The sequence below is a fragment of the Pieris brassicae genome, chromosome 7 (genome assembly GCF_905147105.1).
Source record: "Pieris brassicae chromosome 7, ilPieBrab1.1, whole genome shotgun sequence".
Lineage (NCBI taxonomy): Eukaryota > Metazoa > Arthropoda > Insecta > Lepidoptera > Pieridae > Pieris > Pieris brassicae.
Genome location: NC_059671.1, coordinates 2,084,091 through 2,107,703, shown reverse-complemented (window position 1 = coordinate 2,107,703; position 23,613 = coordinate 2,084,091). Strand labels below are relative to the sequence as shown.

General features: G+C 31.6%; 1 protein-coding gene across 1 annotated transcript in view; it reads left to right on the top strand.

The window, feature by feature from the left end:
* Positions 1–1,964: 1,964 nt before the first annotated feature.
* Positions 1,965–23,613, top strand: part of LOC123712086 (hemicentin-1-like) — a 149,217-nt gene continuing 127,568 nt past the window's right edge. Inside the window, exon 1 of the mRNA XM_045665026.1 lies at positions 1,965–2,105. The gene's annotated coding sequence lies outside the window, so the exon portion shown is untranslated. The remainder of the gene's footprint in view (positions 2,106–23,613) is intronic.

Below are 23,613 nucleotides of genomic sequence, written 5' to 3'. Positions count from 1 at the left end.
CGGCTAAAAGATCCTGACATATTACAACCACTCTCTATGTGCAGTTTGCCTTTTGAGTATCGAATAATATAAATAGAGCTTGCAACAAAGAGATTTTAATAGGTCAGTTTTGTTGCTTTTTAGATAGTTTCTAACTTCCACTATCATATTTATGGATAAGCTTCGTATATTCTGAATAAAATAAACAAAATACCTTTTTGCGAAAAAACTGTGTGAGTAACGAATTGTTCATATTTGCGAGTATGTATTGTTAGGTCATACAATGTGGAATCTAGACGGGATATTTAGAAAAAAAAGACTATAAGCATTTTTAACGAGGGTTTAACATATGCGGAATTTAAAAAAGAGCATAAATTACTATACAGCTTCAACGTCCAGACATATTTCTGTGGCTGTTTAATTAATCACGTTCCAATATAAATATGAATGATAGACTTTTTGTGATCTGTAGATATTCCATTTTGACTGTTGTTAACGTCGAGTGTAAATCACATACATAGAAAGTTCATTTTCAATTTTATACTATTATTTCCATAGCCTTCTAAATGATGTTTTCTTATCTAAATCTATTCAAACGAACAGCTACCAAATGCTTTACGAGCCGTAGTGTAAGATTCATTACAGCTTTAAGCATTTGTAATCGTGGTAGTTTATCAATTAAGCTGCACCTCAAGTCTTGCTTTAAGCTGCCAACAGTTTTTGCTGTTCACAAGGGCTTCAGTTTCAAAATCGTTGTTATTTTCACGGCAGACTAACCGCATTGGATTCCATTAATGTCTGCTAACGACCGGACGCGTTTCGAATTGGGGTAAAAGGGTTGAGTGGTCTCGTACAATCGTTCTGATAAAGGGATGAATTGAGCTTTGAACGGTTTTAAAGATGTCCCGTAGATTAATTTTAGCGCCAATGAACTAAAAATCTTGTTTCGTGCAATTACATTTTATTGGGTCGGACCTGGTCTTATCTTAAGTTGTAAAACTTGGAGAGTTTTATTGCTAAAATATCTTAACGGTGCTTGAGTAATTTGTTCCGATAAAAATATCGGAACAAATAACTAAAATAATTTTCAGAGTATTTTTGTATTCTGAAGAGTTGAATTGTGTATAAGCGGAACGTGTAATAACGTAATTATTACATTAAAATAATTTTAGTTTAGAAAAGCTTTGAGTGAAACTTCAGGAAATATTTTTCGGTTTGAACTTTAAACATTATATATTCACAAAAATAGATAGATACTATCCTTAAAGTAACTAAGCTAATACGATAATATTAATTTTCACATAATTATTATATCTTAACAGTTACTAGTAATGCGATGGAACTTTGAAATAATACCTGATAAACCTACAATTAAATAACATTAACAATCCTAGATCTTATAACTAATAACTTGTGAACTCAGCCAGTGTCAAAACAAGTAGGTCTACCTTGATAGTATATTATATTAAATACAAAATGCACAGAATATACGCTACTGTAAACACATTATGTGAACATATAAATGGCGATAGCAATGAAAATAATTGATTTGTATCGTAGTCTCAATGACTTCATTGATGTATTTAAATTTTATCCGATTTTTTTGTAAATATTTATGAATTCTGGAGATTTAGAGTCAGAATTTAGAGCAAACTATGATTCCCGAACATTACGTTTGTTCATCCATACTGAGCGCTTAATCTCACACTGTAACAACCAATCGTATCATTTGGCTGACGTTGTACGTAATAATAACGGTAAGAAGTCCTTTTAGCCAGTTTAAAAAATACCTAAGCTTATAACGATACATTTTCTCATCTCATACGTTCGAAAAACTTATGAGAAATCATAGGAAAACTTAGATAGTGTCAATTGGAGCCGCGCCTGCGCTCTCCGTATTTCGTCCGTGTCTAGTGTGCGAGCTTTAGTAATTGGCCGATCGCGGTTCGGTTTGCACCTGTTTTAGCTGGTATGCTGTCACTTTTCTGTGTTTACGCGGTGTGCGATCATGGTGAACTTTAGGACATTCTGTGTATAAAATTGTGTGTAACTTTTTCGTATTGTGTGTGTATTATAAAACTGACTCGGATTAAACTTTTTGTGTTAGTATGAGGATTTTATTCTGGGTAAGCATATAAGTTATTTAAATGAAATATTCGGTTTTAAATATTACTGGTATAGTAACTTAACTAAAATCAAATGTCAACTGACTAGATGAACTAATTTTTTTTTAATGTATTACGTCGAAATTATATTTTAGCTAGACCGTATTCTGTATTTAATTTAATATTAAACTGTGTGTTATTTTCGGAGCCTTTATACCTTCTTATAATTAAAAGATAATGAAAAGCATAAATTAATTTATGAATAAAAAAATATACAACTTATTTTATAAACGCTTAGAATTCACTTATAATTGTTATTTGCGTTATAATACATACAAATCGCGAATTTTATATTGTTATACTGTTTTCCATTTCAGTATATTTTACACCTGTTTCTAATATCTATTTAATTAATAAAAAGGGGTTCTAAAAATCATATACATAAAGAGCTCAGTACTTCGTCTGCTTTCTTTGTTTTTAATACAATTTTTATAAATAAAAAAAACATCTGAATCAACCTTATATCGCTGGAATGGCATTATATAATTCGTTCTTAATTCAAATACAAAACAAGCTCACAATTTAAGAAATCAATTAAAGTATCTAATAAATTCCAGTTGATCGTAACATTACAAGCTGTTATGTTGAAATTTTAGGTTGTGTCTCACTGGTCGTATATACTTGTACATACAGTTATTAAATTTCCCAACTGTCTATGCCATTTCGTATTTATGTTAAAGTTTAACGGGAATATGATGTCCATAAACAATTTAGTTTATCGAGATTGTCTGATACACATATAAAATCGGCGAGGATTTCCGGAGCTGAGTCAATGAATGCTCTTCTTGTAGATAGTTTGCGTCTTAATAGATTTTTATAATAATATGTTTTGATCTGTTTGTCTGGCTTAAGTATTTGTAGCCTACTTCTAACGGCTTCTCGTTTTACTATTGATGATTTCGGATGTGATAGCTTCTCCAATCGATTGAAATTGAATATCATCTATCTGAAGATTTCCCTGTTAAGGCGAACATAATAATTGTAATGAATAACCATATCCAAGTATATTATCACCTTTTGGAGATTGTTCAACAGTTTCCATAAATGCTTATAAAAACTAATTATAAACATATAATTAACACACCATAATAATTGCCTTGCCTCATAATTAAAAATAGTTTATGATTTTTAGGTATATTGTTGTAGCGGTATTTTTAAAACAATAAATCCACATTAAGTCAAAAGAATCCGATCACCAGGTTGTAGTTTCCTTATTCAAATATTATTATATTAATATATATCATTATATCTAATAACTTTGATCTAAGAAAAATAAATAAAGATAAAAATGGACGTATAAGCGAGACAATGTTTTTATATATTTTTTCTGTGGCGTTCCTCTCTTTAAACGACCAATAATATTTATTCGTCTATTGTAGTAGTCTATTGGTTGACAATCATATAGGTTTAGATTCCGGCTATGCACCATTGGGTCCATCTTTCTATGGCCCATCGACCTTTGTACTTCTAAGTAAATTGATCAAAGAAAAACATAGAAATTGTAATTATATTTGAAAATGAAATCCTAATCCTTACTATTATGTATATCAGTCAAGAGGTATTTCATAATACTAACATAATATTTAAAAAAAGTGTAAATAAATACAATTATATATGAGAAGCACATTTATTATTTAATGTTATCTTATTAATGTTAACAAGTGTCACCTTAATTGAGACTTGAATAGGTTTTATATAAATAGACTTACTCCAAAATAAACGTTTCGAAAATCCCAATTTCTTAATAATTACGGGAACATGATATATAGATACGCATTGCCTAATGTATTTTAAAATGACTCTTTTTAGTGCGAATCGACACTCTCTTAAGGTAACTCTGAAAAAGTATCGACAATAACTTGTGTCAACTTATGATCTTAAGACAAATAAATCCTAAAGATAGATAAATTAAACTTTATAGATAGAACAATGTATTCATTAGATACTTTAGATTTTTTACTTACGTTTAAACTATTTTTCGCAATCGTGATCAAAGAGTTGAATTAAAAGATCATCATGCATCAAAATATATATGCCTAAATATAATATGCCTATAATATATTGGCCTAAATTATTTTTGGATTGATAACTGATATTCGATTGTTAAATTAGAATTAGAGTAGCATTTTTAAAACTTAAACTTAGTCAGTCATTGTTGAGATTTACTCGGGCAACATTAGACACATTTTTATTTTGATATATACTTTTTGCTAATTATAATTGATAATAGTTACGTCCACTCTATAGAGTTTTTTTGTGAGTGTTTAGTACGTTTTTGAGAACTATTGTGAGGCAAGGTATTAGCTTCAGTCTAACCTCTCCGTTTCCAAACTAATAGAATATCTCCAAACGGCTGATAATATTGTGTGCCTTTCTTCCTGGTAAGAAGATATTGTAATGAGGTATGTACTCAGGACTTATTATTATAGTATAAGATTGTGTATCGACGGCCACCGAACCGTTCTTTGTGGTACACTATTGATTGCTGCGTACTACATTTTTAAATTTAACTCAACGAACATGACCTTACAATACGCGAAACTGGCCACAAATAATATCAAGTCACAAATATGATATTGTTATACAGTTCTTACATTTTCCTCATACCTATAACTAATAAGAAAGAAGAGATATAAAGCATGAAACATATTACAATTTAAGCATTAAAATATCTTCGTTACTTTTAATAGTGCAACTAGACGTTTCATAAGAGCCTGCAAAGGCCTATTTGAAATAAAAAGCTTTTGATTTTGATATTGAATTAGATACATTTAATACCAAATTTGAAAGACATCTGATGCATATTAGGCCTCGATACTTGAAAAATATTCCCACTAAAGAAAAAATAGGTTCCCCATTTACAATTTCAATAAATTAACCAGTATTATACAATATTGTCTCGGGATGTCCTTCGAAACCTAATTAAGCTGTAACCAGACATTTTTTGTTTGCTTCTTTAGTTATAACTGCGATACTTACTTCTAATTCCATATTACCAAACGAAAAATATTTTTAAATGAAATCATATGATTCAAAACTATAGCTACCGAATTCTATACGATTCTGTTTCCATCGGTATTCGAATAGAGTATCTTATCGACGGTTTAAGTATTCAAGTAATTTATAAATATTTAAAGAACTTCGCTTACTAACAATTAAAACTCCTTTTGAATAAAAAATGGCAATTGGGAAACCATTTAAATCCATTTATTGTAATGTTTTGGGTGGATAATTGGACCAAATTGTGTTTAAATTGGGAAATATGATATCGAGTTGATTATATGTAGTTTTAAAATTATATGAGGTTCTAACTTTCGATATCCAATTATAAATATTGATTAATGACTACCCAAGCATAAGTTCAGTACAATATGAAGTACGTTCGATTTCGGTCGAAATTATTTTTTCAAGCTGAAGATACTGGATAAATTAAATATACTGCGGGACCTCCCCATTGGTTCCACATAGTGAAAGCCAAATGAAACAGACATGTATTACTAAGAGGTGTTTACATTTTTATTTTTATAACTCTATTATTCAGATAAAATACAGGTTTTTTATAGATTTAAGCTTCTGATATATTTGTATATTACGTATTAAATTTGACCTTGGAGAACAAATACCCTGTCTTATACACCTATTATTCAAAATTCAATCAATTATAGTCCCTCGCGTGTAGGTTATAAACAACAAAATAGAATTTGTTTTATTGAAGTTTTGTTGACCGCAGTTTCGCGTGACTAGTATTCACGCAAACTGACCACTTATATACCCATATTTTTGTATGGAAACAATTTGTCAATTTCCTCACGTGAGCAAAAATTAGTTGATTGTATGAAGGTAATTTCATTTCATTTCAAAGGCAAATCGGGCAATTATTTTATTCAAAATAACTGCTAACAATTATTGTCTGACTTATCCTTGCTGGTATGTTACATAAACCTTCAAAACAGATTTCTAAATTTCGATGAATTTCACAGTTAAATAATACATTTGTATGCGTTGAAACATCATTTACTCACATCAAAATGCGTATTAAAATATTGTCATAGCGCCCTGTACGCAAGGTTTACTGATTCATAAACACCAAAAACGCATACAATAAATGGATGAATCTATGCACGCTTAGTATATAATATATAGTTATAACTGGACAACACAATAAATATACATTTAGAAACAAACAATGAAAACGAATGTACACATTTAAACAGGCAACACAGCATGTGATAGAGAGAAGGTTTCATCATCGAAAGTCGGGGCACAATACGAAATTCAACACCTAGACGTCCGTCGATACTGAGCGTTTTTAAGGAAGATTTTGCCGCGCTACGTGGAACAACAGCAGGTTCCACAGTATTTCAGAACAAAGTATTCAATAAAACAGCGTAGCAATTCATAAAAAGTTTGCGACCCTACAGGCAATGTGAGTGTTCATGGGCGGTGTTATCACTTAACTTTAGACTGTTTTCCCCCTAGTATATCTATAAAAATACTTAATGACTGTTACTACCGGAAATCTTAGTAACAATAAATATGTTTAAAGAACTTTATTTTCTCATTACAAAATTGTATTTTATTTAAATGAGAAACTTAACATTATGTATATGAGAGCGAGATACACGTCCTAATTTTAATCTAGTAGATTCACTTTGACATGTATCTTTAATGCACTTTTGAATTTGCTAAACGCGATTATTGCGATTAAAAACGCGTGAAATGTAATGATACCTTATTGTATAATTACGGAAAGAATCGCTTTGCGAAACTGATTAAGAGAGAGAGATAATATCTCTCATATTATTAAAGATAAACCTTTATTCCACGCAATACTATCACAAAAGTGGCGTGTAAACGAAAATAATAAATCCCTCAGTTTTAAACAGATGAAAGGTCGTTTTTCACGAAATCCCTTTGTTTACATTCACGCAACTAAGCTGAAAAATCGCTTCAGAAAATGTTGACGTGGAAACTGTTTTACAGAGGAAATTCATGATTTCGCATTAAAAAATTCGACAGCGGCTGTTTGCTTTAAATTAAAGCGAAAACTGAATATTTAAGTTTTCAAGTATTGTTTACGAAATGTTAGAGCACCCTTCCTATTAACCGCTTCTTATTCATCTGTTCTACATGGCCAAAACACCTAAGTATGACATTTCGTATCTTTGGCACTTCGTCCTCTTTATCTCTGATAGAGATAGAGCTGATATCAATAAAATATTTAATTGATATTTATAATTATATTTTAAGATCATTTATAATCGTGTATCGCATCGTCGAAGAAATTTAAAAAAATGTGAAAGTCAACCAGTAGAGATTTCAACACGTGAATGTAAATTACACCGAGTTCATCTACACCATGAGGCTAGTGCGTAGACTCAACAGGAGTAAGTCTTTAGAGCTAGGGAAGTTTTAACAACTATAAGATAGTATAAAAAATGAAAAAATATACAAAATAAAATATAAATACCAGCAACTTTTGTTATGCAGAAAATAAACTTTTGAGACAGTTAAATTAAGTAATTGATTCTTCTTCTTAATTCTTCGATTGTGAAATAAATAATAAATAAATAAATAATTAGTACTTTGTGTTAGACTATACTGTTGATTCGCTTAAATTACAGTCGAATTAAAGTTAAAATAATAAATAAACTCACTGTTTTTTGATTCAATTCTGATAGTTCGAATGATCTATGGAAGTGATACTTGTATGTAGAGTGTTATACTGTTAATGCTGAAAATAGATTTTTCTTCGAAGAGAGAGAATCCATCCATTTTATTGCGTCTCATATACATCTTCTCAGAAGCAACTGTTCCCACGAGAATGTAAGTGCATGCTCCTATTTCACCATGCCTCCTGCTAATAGTGGACAAATCTTCTTAATTTATTTAAGAATTCACGTGGAAAATGGTATAATGGTCCTTACTAACGTTGTGTAAAAAAAACTTTGCTATTAAAAAGAGGGGCGGAGAATTTATTGCCAGTTCTTCTCTTTCGTACTACGCCCTTGATCTGAGAACTGGCAGTAAATGTAAAATTGGAAGCATTTCATATACATTTATGTTTTTGACGTTCATAAGTGTACATTGTGTTACCTATTATGAATAAATGATTTTAAACTTTAAGCGGAAATATAATAAAAATGTATTTACAAAAAAGAGTATGATTTTCAGTTAATTCTTATTGCATTGTTACTGCGTATAGCCGCGTACCTCCGGCTCACCTACACGTAAATTAATCAATAAAGCTTTTTATAAATTTTACGATCCTAAACCTTGGGATTGATTTGCTCCAGTTCAAATAACTTGTATGTAAACAAAATGAACTGGTAGTAAATATAAATTTAGAATTAATTTAACTTCTTTTCTGTTCTTAAGTGTACTTTTTTACCTATTTAATAATGTTATTTAGACATTGACTTTGACATTGACCCGCAGTTTAATTTCCATAAAAAAATATTTATGAGTAAGCTTGCTCATTAATATTCGTCTTTTTAACTTGAGAACATTTGAAATAATTTTATTTAACATGAGCAATGTAGGCGTATTGCTATATGAGCAATTTAGACGTACTGCAACATGAGCAATGTTGGCGTATCGCAATATGAGCAATGCTGGCGTATTCCAATATGAGCAATGTTGGCGTATTGCAATATGAGCAATGTTGGCGTATGTGGTTTGAACGTTCGGCACGTATCTATTTAAAACCCGGCTGTGCGCCAATTTGCCTTTTCTATAAGCGCATTTTACACTTGTTTGTTTAAGGTAAACGTCGTGTGAAGGATCACCTACCAGCCTATTGAGAAAGAAAACTATGAAACTCTTTTATTTAAATATTGCAATGAATTCACGTTAATATACATTAAAAATCAGTACATTCCAATACTAAAAGGTCGTTTAAAATACAACAAAACAATGATACAGGTACAAATATACATATGCTCCTTATTCCTAGTTCAAAATAATTACGAATTTACATCACTATTTTTTAATTTATTAAAATCGAAATACATATAGTAAAATTAATTTCATCTTTGTTTTAAAATGTTAATCAGCTTGCTTATAACAATACCGCATCTGTTGTTCTTTAATCTGTGAATAAGCCGCAGCTTTAGTTGCCGAACAGAAGAGTTAATGTTCAAAGTATTAAATGGCATAATCTTAAATGTTGTACAGAGATTACATTGAAGTTTGGTGTTTTTCGATATTCCTCACTATTTTAGTCGTGTAGTCAGTAAATATGAAAGCGTTTTACACCTTTACTATGGGAGTATTCCTAGCTTTTAGTATTAATAAGCCCATATATACTGGAGACGCTTAATTAGGGAAAATTCTAAATACAAATGAGTGAGGTTGCGAAAATCGGCATTCATGCTTCAATTCATTCAATTGACATTTGTAAATTTAAATAAATAATTGGAATACGAACAAAATGATCTAAAGCCTATTTTAAACATAAACTTTACTAGAGATAACTCTAGATAAATGTTTAGCCCCGCAGTGCGTCCGCTCCCCAAAGTCATTTTTCATTTGCAAATTACATTCGTACACTCAACTGGATAATATCTTGGATGATGTGTTATTTATGTAGCGTGAACCGTATTTTGTTCTAATAAAGTATGAGATGATTTTTTTGCTGACTGTACGGGGAAATGTTGTTTAGGCTCGTGTTACGACTCCATTATTTTGTGTTACTGCGGTATTTCATTATTATTAGAGCGTTTTATTTTTTATACATGTATTTGTAAGATTTTTAATATTTTCTTTATTTTGGGCTTACTAACCACCAGTGAAAGTATTTCGGAACAAATACAACGCTTGGTTATAACTTATCGACCTACGCAGTTAATTGCATCGCTGTAATGTTAAAATCTGTTACACCCTTTATACGACGATTAGACGATTAGAATTTTTTGCCATAAAAGTCCCATTTTACCGTGTCTCAAAAAAATCCATACTATTCATTGAACTAAATTGTTAATATAGGTAATCAGCTTTAAATTATATATAAAACAATTATTGAATCTAAACCATCCAGGATGCCACCCAAACACATACAAATCGATCCAGCCGTTTAAGAGAAGATTAGTGACATACTCACGTACATTAATAGGACCTTAACAAGTTGTTATTTTAATTTTGTTAAGTATTGGCTTTAAAAATTCTAATTAAACATTCGTAAATTCAAGAATCCGCTAAAACGTTCCACTATACAAGATTGCGTAGCGCCTATGACATACTACGCCATACTTACGTATACCTTACGTATAAACAAACCTCAAAATTTTTACCTGTTATTTCTTTTTCTTAAAGTATACGCACATATATATTATAGGCTTCTAAAACAGAGTCTCCAACTAAAGCAAACTCCATGACAGTATTAGGATTAGACAGGAGTAATCTAACATCAGTTAAGTTACATATACATATGTATATTTTAGTAAATAGTTAGAAGCGTTAGCAATCGTCGAAAACTTAAAGCCAAAATGAGCCCTTTAGTTTTTTGTTAAAGTCGCAACTCTACTACCCTCAATTTTATAACATATAACATTTACAACAATAAATAAAATTACAGTTGAGAAGGTATTGGGAGACTGGTCTCCAAACTAGGTAAGAACCTGTGATATGGATAACCAGGCTTCCATTCACAGCAAAGTGATATTGAGTGGGAACAAATAGTACATATATGTATGGGTAGGCAAACAAATTTAACGTTTTGAATAAGGAAAGTAAAACAAAACAAAGCAGTCAACTACTTAGGAGATAGTAGAAATAAAGTTGTATAGGTGTGTGTATGTGTGTGAGTGTGTTATGTAGATTATAAGCTCATATTTTAAACAAAATGTTGCATTTAACATATATCTGAACATATTAATACAACAACCGCCACCGAACTTAACTCGGGCGAAGACATTATTTTATTGATGCTAATCTGTGACTGTGACATGTGTTTGACGTATTAAAATCAATAATTTTTACTATGGATTATTTGATAAAGTTATTTGGTAGATTTTACCTCGTAGTCTTTTTTAGCAAAGTTTTTACATAATAGTCTCATTAATATTATTACATTCAAATATTAAACAACTAAGATATACCACGTTACCTTCGATATTGAGGATATCACATCATCACGATATATTTTGATATTAACACAGTTAAAAGAGTTTAATTTAAAAATAAGGTCATAATTGTCACAAATTAAATCTTTTATTGTCCGCAAAGACTTTTAACTCAGAACTTTTTCAATACTCCATAAGTTTATATTGTATATTCGTGTTAAAACCAATTATTAGGTTCGTGAAAAGTAAAACAAATTGGTTCATTTTCTTTACAAGTCTGTCGGGACCCAGCACAGTAGTTCCGGCTCACATTAAACTGTTATCAGCCAATCTAAACAACCCGCACTCAAAACTATGACCTTCGGTAAGTGATATAGTTTTAGTCACGAGTCATGCGAAAAAGCCGCTTATTCTCACGAAAACAAAGGCTAAATTGATGGTTAAAAGAATTTGTTAATTTGTGAACAAAGATTTTGTAATAGTTTTGGGTATTTGTATTTTACCTGTGACCTTACAGTTTACCTTTCTTTCTTAAAAAGATAATGCTACGTGAGGAATGCTTTTGATGGTTGCCTTTAACCGGTTTTAAGGAAAACCAAAGAAGGGCTTAAATGTGCCAGTTCCTCTCGTGCACTCTACGCGCTTGATTGGATTTTTAGTATTTTATTAAGAATTGTGAAAAAATATCTTAAAATTAACCTCATATGATCTTCGTGACCTCACTTTATAGGTAATTTTTGTAGTAATCCAAGAACGTATTTAATACATTTTAGTAAATATTACAGTCGATTATACTACTTTCAAAGAAAAATATGAATGTCATTTATCAAATTCATGATTCCGAATTAGTTAGTATTTTATTATCATTGACATTATATTCAATAAATGTTGGCCAGGCATAAAAATATACATTTTAATTGGCAATTCAACTATCGTAATATATGACTGACAAGCCTCAGTCAATAGACGCGTGAGTCAAAGTCAAAGTAGCACAAGGACTAAGACAAAAAATTAATTTATGGAGACGTATTAAATGTTTGAGATCTATCTATATTCTCTTGACTTAATGTCCTACACCGAGATGGGGCAGCTGTCTATCGCGTTTGATCTTGACTCAAGACTCTTGAGCCCCATATTTCACCTCGCTCCAATTCTTTCTGACTCTCTTCGCCTCATCTGCAACTGTACGACGCTAGGTTTGCCTGGGACAGCCACGCTTGCGCTTTCCTTGCGGAATCCAATCAAGCGCCTGTTTAGGAATGTGATTGGGATCCCTTCGAAGTGTATGCCTATTGCCTATGCCTATGAAGCCTATTCAATTCCATTTATGTCGCTTGATCTGTTGGCTAATCGGGGTTTTTCGGCAACGCTCCCAAAGCTCGTTAGAGATCTTTTCGGGCCAGCTTATGCCTGGAATACGGCGAAGACAGCGGTTGACGAAGATGTCTATGGTGACCTTGCTCGTTTCATATCTATAGAGCAGCACAGATTTGACGCTGCAGCCGAATATTTTAACTTTGATTCAACGCGTCAACATCCGTGACTGCATAAAGGCCGATGTTCAACAAAGGTCTTGTGCCTTCTATCTATGTTGTGATCATTTGTTATTACATATAGACAAGTAGGTGGCAGCCATGGATGTCTGACACACGCATAAGGCATGTTGGTTTCCTCACAATGTTTTCCGTCACCGAACGAACGAGTGTTATACGCACATATAAATGTCCATTGGTGCACAGCCGAGGTTCAAACTCCTCCGGCCTCAAATAATCACACGCTACAAGGCCAACACTGCTCACAATCACACAAAATCGTAAAATATAAACGTAAAAGTATTAAAACCACTTCATTTAAAATGTGTAAAGTCCTAAAGGACGTACTTAGTTTTGATGGTTTAAAAAAGTTAAGCGTTCGTGTCTGCACCCTTTTGTTTTTCAAAGGTTATTTTTCGTTAAATTTTAATTGCGCCTCGCTCCAGTTGAGAGGAAAAACGTTAGGTTTTTCATACGAGACTAGTGTGAAAGTTTGTTCAGCTTTAGAATAGGAATAAGTTTTGGATTCAAACAATGTGAATTGTATAGGAAAAGCGAATTGGAATTTTTGAATAACACAAAGATTGTGTGAAATAGGTGTTTCAATGTGTCTACATAGTTTAAAAATCTGTGCTTTGAGTGATAACTAGAAGTATATAGTAATAGAAGCTCTTAAACGTATTTCGTTCCGTTTTGCGCTTTTTTTACAAATGTTTCTTTACCGAGACATGAATAATATTACGATCTAGCCTAACTTAAGACTAACAAGTAATTCTAACCTAATAAGGATTTTCAACATAAGAAAGTGTTCATTAAATTAAATAAAAGTGACAAATTACACTCTCTATTGAAGGAATGACACTCTTTTCTTTTTTACTTACCACTGTTTAGCACTCAATACTAACGTGCACTCACACTCGTTCACTAGTTCCAATGGTTGTGTCCTTTTCAGTCTTCTCACTAGGCCCGTGGTTAGGAGTTGAATAGCCTCAACATTCACGTGATGATCGAGCCCATGTTCGTGTGCTCCCGTGACTCCCAAGTTTTGCACTTAATGCCATTTTTAAATTAAAAAACCCTAATTTTTTCGAGGTATTCTAAAAAAATAAATTTTTGTTCCTGATTTTGAAAGTATATATATTTAATGTACATTTTTGATTCCATAGCGTATCTAGATAATCTTTTTTACGTTTGTAAGACATAAATAATAAAATATGGTCAAACAATTTTCGACAGAATTTCTATCAGAATTATATATTATACTAGCGGATCAGACAGACGTTGCGTGATATTTCAAGCTAATTAGGATATTAAACAAAGTATGAAAATACCGACTGCAGCGCCATCTGCCGGTTCTGATTTTTGTGAATCTAAACCATCAAGGGACCCAAACGCATACAAAGGTTCATATCAAGCTATCTTGTAAGTTAGATCAAACTGCACACGGTGTGCAAATTTAAATGAAATCGGTTAAGTAGTTTAGTTTAACAACGTGACGCGTAATTTATATATACTTATATATATAGTATATTTTTATAACTAATAAGTTAGCATTAAAATCTTGGCACCTTTGCCGTAATTTGACGCATTACTATATGAGCAGTGTTGGCCTAGTGGCTTCAGCGTGCGACTCTCAACCCTGAAGTTATAGGTTGTTGACCAATGGATTTTATTTTTATGTGCGCATGTAACATTCGCTCGAACAGGTGAAGGAAAACATCGTGAGGCAACCGGCTTGCTTCAGACCCAAAAAGTCGACGCGTGTGTCAGGCACAGAAGGCTGATCACCTCAAGGAGGTGACGCAAAACGTAGGCAAGGGCCTATTCGATTAACAAATGATCATGAAACAGATGCAGAAATCTGAGAGCCAGACCTAAAAAGGTTGCCAGTAATTATTTTGTTTGTTATATTTCTACTAGTATATGAATTTTCATAAAAACAATACAGATTTCACAAGCTAATTTCTGACCCAATTCTTAAACAATGCCGTGTCTGGCGAACAATTTGAAATTACGGGACCATGTTGCGAGGTCGGTCATTTCATGGAATTTATTAATTAACATAACAACGAGCGTGTAGGTTCCGCAATTACTATTTCGACCTTGAACAGTCCTTGGACCTTTTTTAACCTCAAGTACTTGTGAAATATTGATTTTATGATTTTATGAGTAATTATTACTTTTATGAGAAGTTTGTGCGTGTCACGACGTTTTTAATTAAATAAATATGGATTTCACAAAATTATTATTACACGGTCAGAAAGGCACTTAAATCGAGGAGTACTGTTAAATGTAATATATTTATTACAATAGTACTTTATTTAGTGGCTTTATAATTATTTATGTAAATACCTATATTAATTATCGAAACATATTAATTATTTATTAAAATCGTAAAACTATGGCTACCTTTCTATAATTTTCCAATAAATATTATTAAAGCTAATTGTGCCACAGCCCAGGGTGGTTTACTCGGTCAAGGATATAAATATACTTATAGAAAATTGGGGGAAAATTATTATTATTATTAAATTGAAACACTGTAATTTGAGCCGAACGTAGTAACATATTATAATTACTTTTAATTTTTTATCATAGACAGGGGCCAAACGGGCAGGAGGCTCACCTGATATTAAGTGATACTGCCCCCCATGGATACGATCAATGCCAGAGAACCTTGGAAAAGGTTCTTGGAAAAAAAAGGAGAGGTTCGGAAATACTTCAGTGGGAAGCTGGTTCCACATAATAATGCGCAGCAAAATTTTAATTCTCTTAAAGCTCAATTGTGTGCAGTGTAATAATTTATTATGAACATAAAATAAAGTAAAAACTACATAAATTATTAAATAATAGATTCAACACCTTTTGTCTTCAGTCACAGTGACCACGCACGCTGTAAAGCACGCGAAACGTCGGAAATAATTGAAAATTGAAAAATTACGTAAATAATGATAAGTTTTTAATAATAATACATAGCTTCAATCCGTTTAAAAAGTGTTTCCTTAATGTGTAAAAGCAATGTTAACAAAAGACAATACTATTGTGATATGTGTTCATTTCATTACAATATAAGCTCCTTAAAGAAATCAGCGTACCAGAGTAAAAAGTCCAACCACTCACGAGGATTATATCATCGTAGGGGCTAGTAACTTCGGTATCAGTTAATGTCAAAAGTTTGTCCTGTTCTATAAACAAAACTGTCATGGTCGTGTACAGTACTATTATTAATAGATATCATACAGTGTCTAAAACTTCTATATTTGATAGAGGAATAACATTAATACAAGCTAAAATAGAGGCAAAGTAGCGTCTGAAACTTCTTAAGTTTCAGTTGTATATGTCTAACTTTATACAGATTTGAAATGATCAAAAATACACGAAGACAAAATTGGAGTGAGTTAAGAGAAATATTTTACTTAGGTCTACCTAGCTAAATGTTTTTCTTAATTTAATTAATGGACAATAGAGCTATAAATATGGTATTAGTAAAGAAATTTCCAATTATAATTCAAATTGTTTATGCAGTAAATAGTTACTTCCACTAGAATGTAGACTTTCGAAAATTGGCTGCTGTAATCTAGTATACTGGTTAAATACTGTTTGGCAGGAACCGAATTTCAGGATTTGTTTCTAAGACTTGTTACTTCCAGACGTTTTACAAAAACAAATAGGCAAAACAATGGTGCAGATTTGGGGCTCAAAACATTTAGCTTTCAAAAAACCTAGTTCAAACGTAAACTTCGGTTTTTTGTGTATAAACTCCAGTAACGCCTCCGAGATACATTAGTTTCATTAATATTTTTATAGGCGGATGTTTTCTGTGCCCAAGACACGTCGTTCGTTACAGACATGTCGCAGACAGATGTTTTTCATTACCGTTAAAAATTGCACGCAAGGCTACAATGGCACCATAGAACAGTATTTCATTTACTATGTGAATGATGCAGGCTTTAATTTGAGTAAACCTATTAAACGTGTCTCAAAGGTACATTGACATAAGCGAAAACCACAGCGCAACCGCAACAAATAAATTATTCTTTCGACGTCATTGCACACGATTGAAAATGCAATCCACATTTTATCATCCTACTTGTTCCGGCCGTCGTTGGCTTCGATTGAATAAAATGTTATGCAGCGAGTTTCTACATATGTTTCAGTTTTTTAACGAGATTATTGTTTATAAAAATATTTTATAGATACCGTTATTATAGGTATTGCTAACATTAATTATAAACTAATCTTGTTCAATTATGGGCCTCAAGCTACACGCTATCTACAGATAGCGTGGTGTGGAGGTATCAAGTCAACGTTTTGGTTTGGGATTTTCAAGACAAGTCCTATGAAGACTAAGAAGAAAAATCTTGTTTAAGAACTTAATAACTTTAAGCAGACTTTATTTAATACAATCAAATCGGAGAGCTATCAAAACCCTAAATTGTATTTTTATACATCATATCAGAATATTAAGCAGCAGAATATTGAGGAGCAGTGTTTGCATAGTGGCTTCAGCGTGCGACTTTCACCCCTGCGGTCATAAGTTCGATCCCCGGATATGCACCAATGGACTGTCTTTCTATGTGCGCATTTAACATTAGCTCGAACGGTGAAGGAAAACATCGTGAGGAAACGACTTGCCTTATACCCAAAAGGTGTGCGTCAGGCACAGAAGGCTGATCACCTAGTTGCCTATTCAATTCACAAACGATCATGAAACAGATACAGAAATCTGAGGCCCAGACCTAAAAAGGTTGTAGCGCCATTGATTTTTTTTTATTTTTTTATCAGAATATTAAGTTATAACTGTGACATGTTAACATTATTTGACTATAAAATATACTAATAAATAAAAAAACAAATTAGAGACTTTCAATATCATATAAGGTATTTTAAAATAAATCATTTTATTCCATCCAGTACTTTCAGTTTTAAACAAATAAAATACTGAAGCTACTGAACTAAGTTGTGGTTTGGTGAAAATATTTTATTTTGTTTGCACATTGTTTTCTTTAATTGTTATAGTTAAACACATTACACTACTAATACTGAATTTTTAGTATATTTTTACATAATTTACACCTGTATTATCTCATATATTTTCAATATAATTGAGCTCCATATAATTATAATCCTGCAATCTGTGCACGCCGGGGCGCTTCATAAATAACTCATTACAGAAAATTTTAATAAAGGTTATTTATTGAATGCGTTTTACCTCAAAATGATTACGATACAACTTGATATATTACACTATAAATTATTAATAAATTATAATATTTATAAGGACGGAGCCATTGTACAACGTGTGATCTTTGATGTTCTTTGCATTAATACATCGTCAATAAATTGGCATATCTTAATATCAGTAGTTTACTTGTAACTCTTTGCAGTAATAAGGAAATACAGTACAATTGAAATAATTAAATAAAAAGATGGCACCATGCAACCTTATCGCTTTCGAGTTATATCTTCCAGGAAACAATTGTGAGAAAAAATATTAAATAAGATAAGTTGAGCAAAATCGATAAGTTATTTAAACTTACACAAATATAATGGAAAAACACAATTTAAACGTATGTAGTCAGTGAAAGGGACAATAAAAGGACATGAAAAGGGCGCATGAATCACGATAATTTCAGTTGAATCGGTTAGGGATATGATGTGGACAGGTGAATGCTTGTACAGTAAAGATTTAAAGGATGATAGCGAAGGAGCTAAGCAATTATGTCAGAGACAGAAGGTAACCTACTTTTAAGAAATACAGATACTGATGAAGAGATGCGTGAACGAAACACCTGGAAAAATATTGTTTGGTCTATTTATTTCCTGAGAAATTCCACACGGGAGAGAAAATATTTTTCGCAATACGTTTTAATTATTATAGCATTTTAGCATTATTCGATAATCGTTCGTTTAATATTAAATAATATCATGTTTCAATTGCGGTCTGATTTCATTTAACATTGTATTTGTGGTAACTAAATTAATTTTGCTAAACTAATAGTTTTAATAGTGGTAAAAGAAGTAAAAGTTTTTGAAAATTCTAGTACTTTTCGAATAAGTTTTCTTAACCAACTGAATATACCACTAGAAGAATGTCGTAAAACCTAAATTTATTTAGAATAAAAGAAAAAGAAATTCCATTAATTCTAGGATACGAAGTACGTTACATATACAAATATATATATAATCTATTCGACGATTTTAACATTTTTGTTAAATGTAATTAAAGTTACTAAATGTACTTTACAGTAATGTATCTAACTATACTGAAGAGCAAAAGCGTTTTACGATTGTTTTACACAGTAATGATACAGTAAACGTACATTACGATAGCGCGTTTTACGAATATCTAGAACGTAATAATATATAACCAATCTTTAGTTATATTTAAACTATTGCATTAGCATTTGTGATTATTTTGTAGAATTAAATTCCTAACTTAAACTATCTTTATGGTTTTTGAGATCTAGTTCAGGAAAGTAAAATTAAAAGTAAAAGTATTACTCATACAATAATTTCCATAGTCTAAAGTGGTTTTTTTCGTAATAAATTTTTGCAAAAGTTATATATACAGTTATAGTACATCACCCAAAAAAGTAAAAAATGAGAAAACATTAAAATAGTTGTAAATTTGTTTGAAAAGCATAATAATGTTAAATATGTATCAAACAAAAGGGCTTCTTCGTCTGTTTCGGGGCCATCTGAAAAATATTTACATAAACGAAATTCATATTTGTTATTTCAGTAAGACTAATTTTCAAAAAATTAACACAAAGCATTGTAAAATGTAAAAAAAATATTACAATTTTAGTCCCTCAATTTATACATGTTTTAAGAACACTCCCGTACCAAGTATACCTTCGCAAGTCAAGGGCTCTGAGTGGCTCTCCAATCTCAACGTCAAATGTCATTACTTGATGTCAGTCACACTACCACACGAAAGAAATCGGTAATGCGTTGAGGAAACGGGTCGTCATTTTGCTAAGGATTCGAACATATTAAAACTCTCGATTTACCAAATTATGTCATCTTGAGAACTCATGATGACTGCATTTTTTTTAAGAACAGGCTGTAATAAAAAACATATTGAGATTAGTCTTAATTTGACATGGTATATTTAGTGAGGAACAGTTTGAGATTGATTAAAATATGTTAAATAGTTTTTGATATACATATCAACGTTTGTCTGTATGGCGTATAACATATATAAAAATAATATTGAGACTACTATACGTCTTTACTGTAAAGCACTCAAAACGCTGAGTTATGTAAATATTTGATATATACGTTTATCCGTTGACGAAGTTTTTTTTACGGGCAGCGGGTTCTATTTCCAGTCAGAACCTAAATTATAATAAAATTTGTTCTTTATGAGTGTGGTAAAATGGAGACAATCAAATAACCTCATTAACTCGCTTTAATTATTATATAGGATTAATAAATTCATATTATTGTATGGGATTTGTGACGTGATTTAGCTGCATGATAATAGCAGCAATTATTGCGTTATGGTATTCTAAATGTTAACAAATTTATTCAAATCAATAACTATAATAAAAACATACCACGAATGGTGTGGCTGTATTTTCTTCATCATTCTATAATTATTTCCTTTGTACTTCACAAGATAATCAACTTGTAAGGGAGCGTATTATGAAGACAATCACGTCAAGATTGCTGTATAGTATTAAATTTATCATTAATGCGCGCTTCGTGATTAATTTAATAGCATGGTATTAACTTGTACTGTCTACAAAGTCTATTTTGAAATATCTTTGATCTTTTTATTATTTTAACAATAAAAATTAGTTTTCATATACCAACCGAGAAATAAAAAATATTATTAATTAATTGGGCTAAGTCCGTTCATTCCTCCCTCTGATAGAAGTAAGTGTTGATTATCATAACGAAAGAAGTAACATTGACGAACAGTGAAGTTCAATTAACTTCAAAGTTTTTTCTTCGCACACTTAGGTCCGCATTTTAGTACTTTATTTATTTAAATTTTAAGAGATAATAAACCGATTTTTTAAATTGATGGATAACATATTTGAGTGTTTGAGGGGAGAGCTCCAGGTATTCAATATTATTACAAAACTACCATATTCCTACTATCACTAAACCGAATCATTCATCAGGACACCCCAAACGTCCAGAAAGATGGTTGAAAGAGCTATGCTTGATCAAACAAAAAATACACGTTAAGCTTCTCCTTTGAGTTTTTAAGTCTACTTTCGATTTCATTGAAATATCGTATTCGTATCTTCGAAGCTTGACTTCTGTCACAAATCATCCAATTTTGCACAAAAGCTCACAGGCTCCACAATTTTCCGTCGGTGCTGCCAAATAGAAAATGAAAACTTATTTATCATCGCCTGTTGCTGACGTAAGATCTCACAGATATTTGGCTATTTTCATATATTTTATTTTTACCTAACACCTCCATTTACTAGACACATGTATGGACATATGACTTTTTTGACTCAAACTCAAAAAAAACAAGTACACTTGTGAACGTCAACAAATAAGATGTTTCGTTGATTCTAAAGTTACATATAATACCAGTTCGTAAATCAAAGGCGTAGAGCGGGCAAGAAAAATTGTCAAGAAACTCTACGGCACTCTTTTTAATCGCTAAGTTTAGAGTCATAAAAATTTTTTGAAATGGAGCAAATCAATACCAAGGATTAGGAACATTTAAATAATCGTGAAATTTATAATAACTTTATTTACGTTTTACTAGAATTTTGATAATTCATTAATTTCTTATATCTTATGCAATTGCGATATAAATTCCCTTTCACCGATTGGCACGTACAGAAGACCATTGTTTGAGATATTGTGTTTACTAGTTTTTAAGATCCATAACTGGTTTTATTTAAAAATAATTTAAATTAAACAAACAAAACGTCTCAAACTGTCTAAAGTTATTTTGCTTCCGGTTGGGTTCGTAGAAACATGAAACACAACTGAGTTGAATAACAAATAATGTAAAAAAAATAAAATCGGATTAAGCCAAAAGTTAACGGTAAACTTGGCTTGAAGGTGAGTTTAAAAGGCAACAAAAGTCTGCTATGGACCAACTTATAATTGAATTACCCGAAGGTATTGTTCGTTAATCGTAATATATATTTGTAATGTATTTGTACAACCGTAACTTAAACACTTTTGTTGCGTAAGTACCATGGCGTAAGCTAGTCGTGATTATGCGTCGAAAAATTATTAAATTATGTTTTCATTATCATGTGCATATTATATCTGAATAATTTGTTTTAAGGCGCTGAACAAGCTATCAATTATAATTTCATGACAAACAACAGTTACAATTTTCGATAAATGAGCTGAAAATAGAAACAGGAAGTAATTAGAAAATAATGACGAACAAAGAATTAAGAGAGGACAAATGGGTCAGAGTCAAATAATAAACATTTAGAGGGAAAATGTTCAAGGAATCCCAATATTTATAATAACGAATTTTATTGCCGCTCGATCGCTTAGTAATTATGGCATTTCATTAGAACCATTTCAAGTAAAATGCGATTTAAAATCATTTCTTTCGTATTCCGTTTGAGAGAGCTTTCCACTGATTTTAAATTGAAATTCGAACTGCCAAATAAAGCAAGAGAAAAAACACTGAAGGAAATTGCGAACCGCCATAGGCGGAGGTCGCGTAAACTTTTATTAATAAAAGAATAAGTAACTGGTAGCCTTCAAACATTCAACGTGGGAATAATAAAAAAGTAACGAATAAATGAGAAAAGCGCGGCGGTCTGACACCTCGGGTGGAGGTTTGTGGGGGGTTCAAACGTTTAAATACTCATAAACGCTTTGAGATCAAGACTATTATAATCAATAAATGTTTTATCTCCGTACCTAATTAATTTTGATTAAAGAGCTATTTCTGTCTGATTATTCTTACGCTATTTGTTCTGAGTTTTATTTAATTAGTGTGTTTAAGGTGTTAAAAATAAAGTTTTATTTGTATAAGAAAGATTAACTTCGTATATGAGAAATTTCTTTTGGAAATCACTCAAGATTAGGAACAGTTCATAAAGTGCTAATATAGACTTATACGTTTCATTTTGAGGTAAGAGCGGCTGCAGAGCAGGCGGAAAATAATAACTCAAATGTTTCCTTTGGAGTAGAGACTCATGGGTCGTGGGGTTCAAGTGTACAGGCGCTAATTAAAGATTTAAGTTGGCGCCTAGTAGGTAGTACGTTCTGGTGAACCCAGAGGTGGTCTTTCCTCGCTCAACGAATAAGTATCACAATACAGCGAGGAAATGCTGCCACCGTTGAAGGTACAGTACCCCAGGGACCAAACTTTTGTTTGTTTGCTTTCATTTTTGTTTTATTTATTTTTTTATTATTACTATGTAGGTTAAGATTATATTTGATTGTTATGATTACTAATAAACCTTATTTTGAGGTTATTTTATTGTAAGTGTTGTATAGTATACTCAGATTTACACAATTCAAATTATAAAAAAAACTTTTTGATGTAACGATGTCGTATTGCAACAAGTTTATCTATATGGCGTTTTGAATTTTAATTTTGCATACTTTAGTAAATTACGGAAGACTGGCAACTAGGATCGCTGTTTACTGAAACCTTAAATGCAAGGATAAATGATTGTATTTCTACGTAAATGTTTTCTTCGCAATGCAAACCCCGAAGCGGCAACAAAGTGCAAAGTCAAGCGACTACCTTATTGTAGTCGGGGGAAGCGAAACAATAAGATAGTTTGTAAATAATGCATTTTGGTGTTTTCTTACTGAATTTCCCACCATTTGAACTGTTAAATTCGTTCACTTCAAATATCAGATAAGTCAAAATTGATATATTTTGAAATGTAATCATTTCTTGCCGTTTGG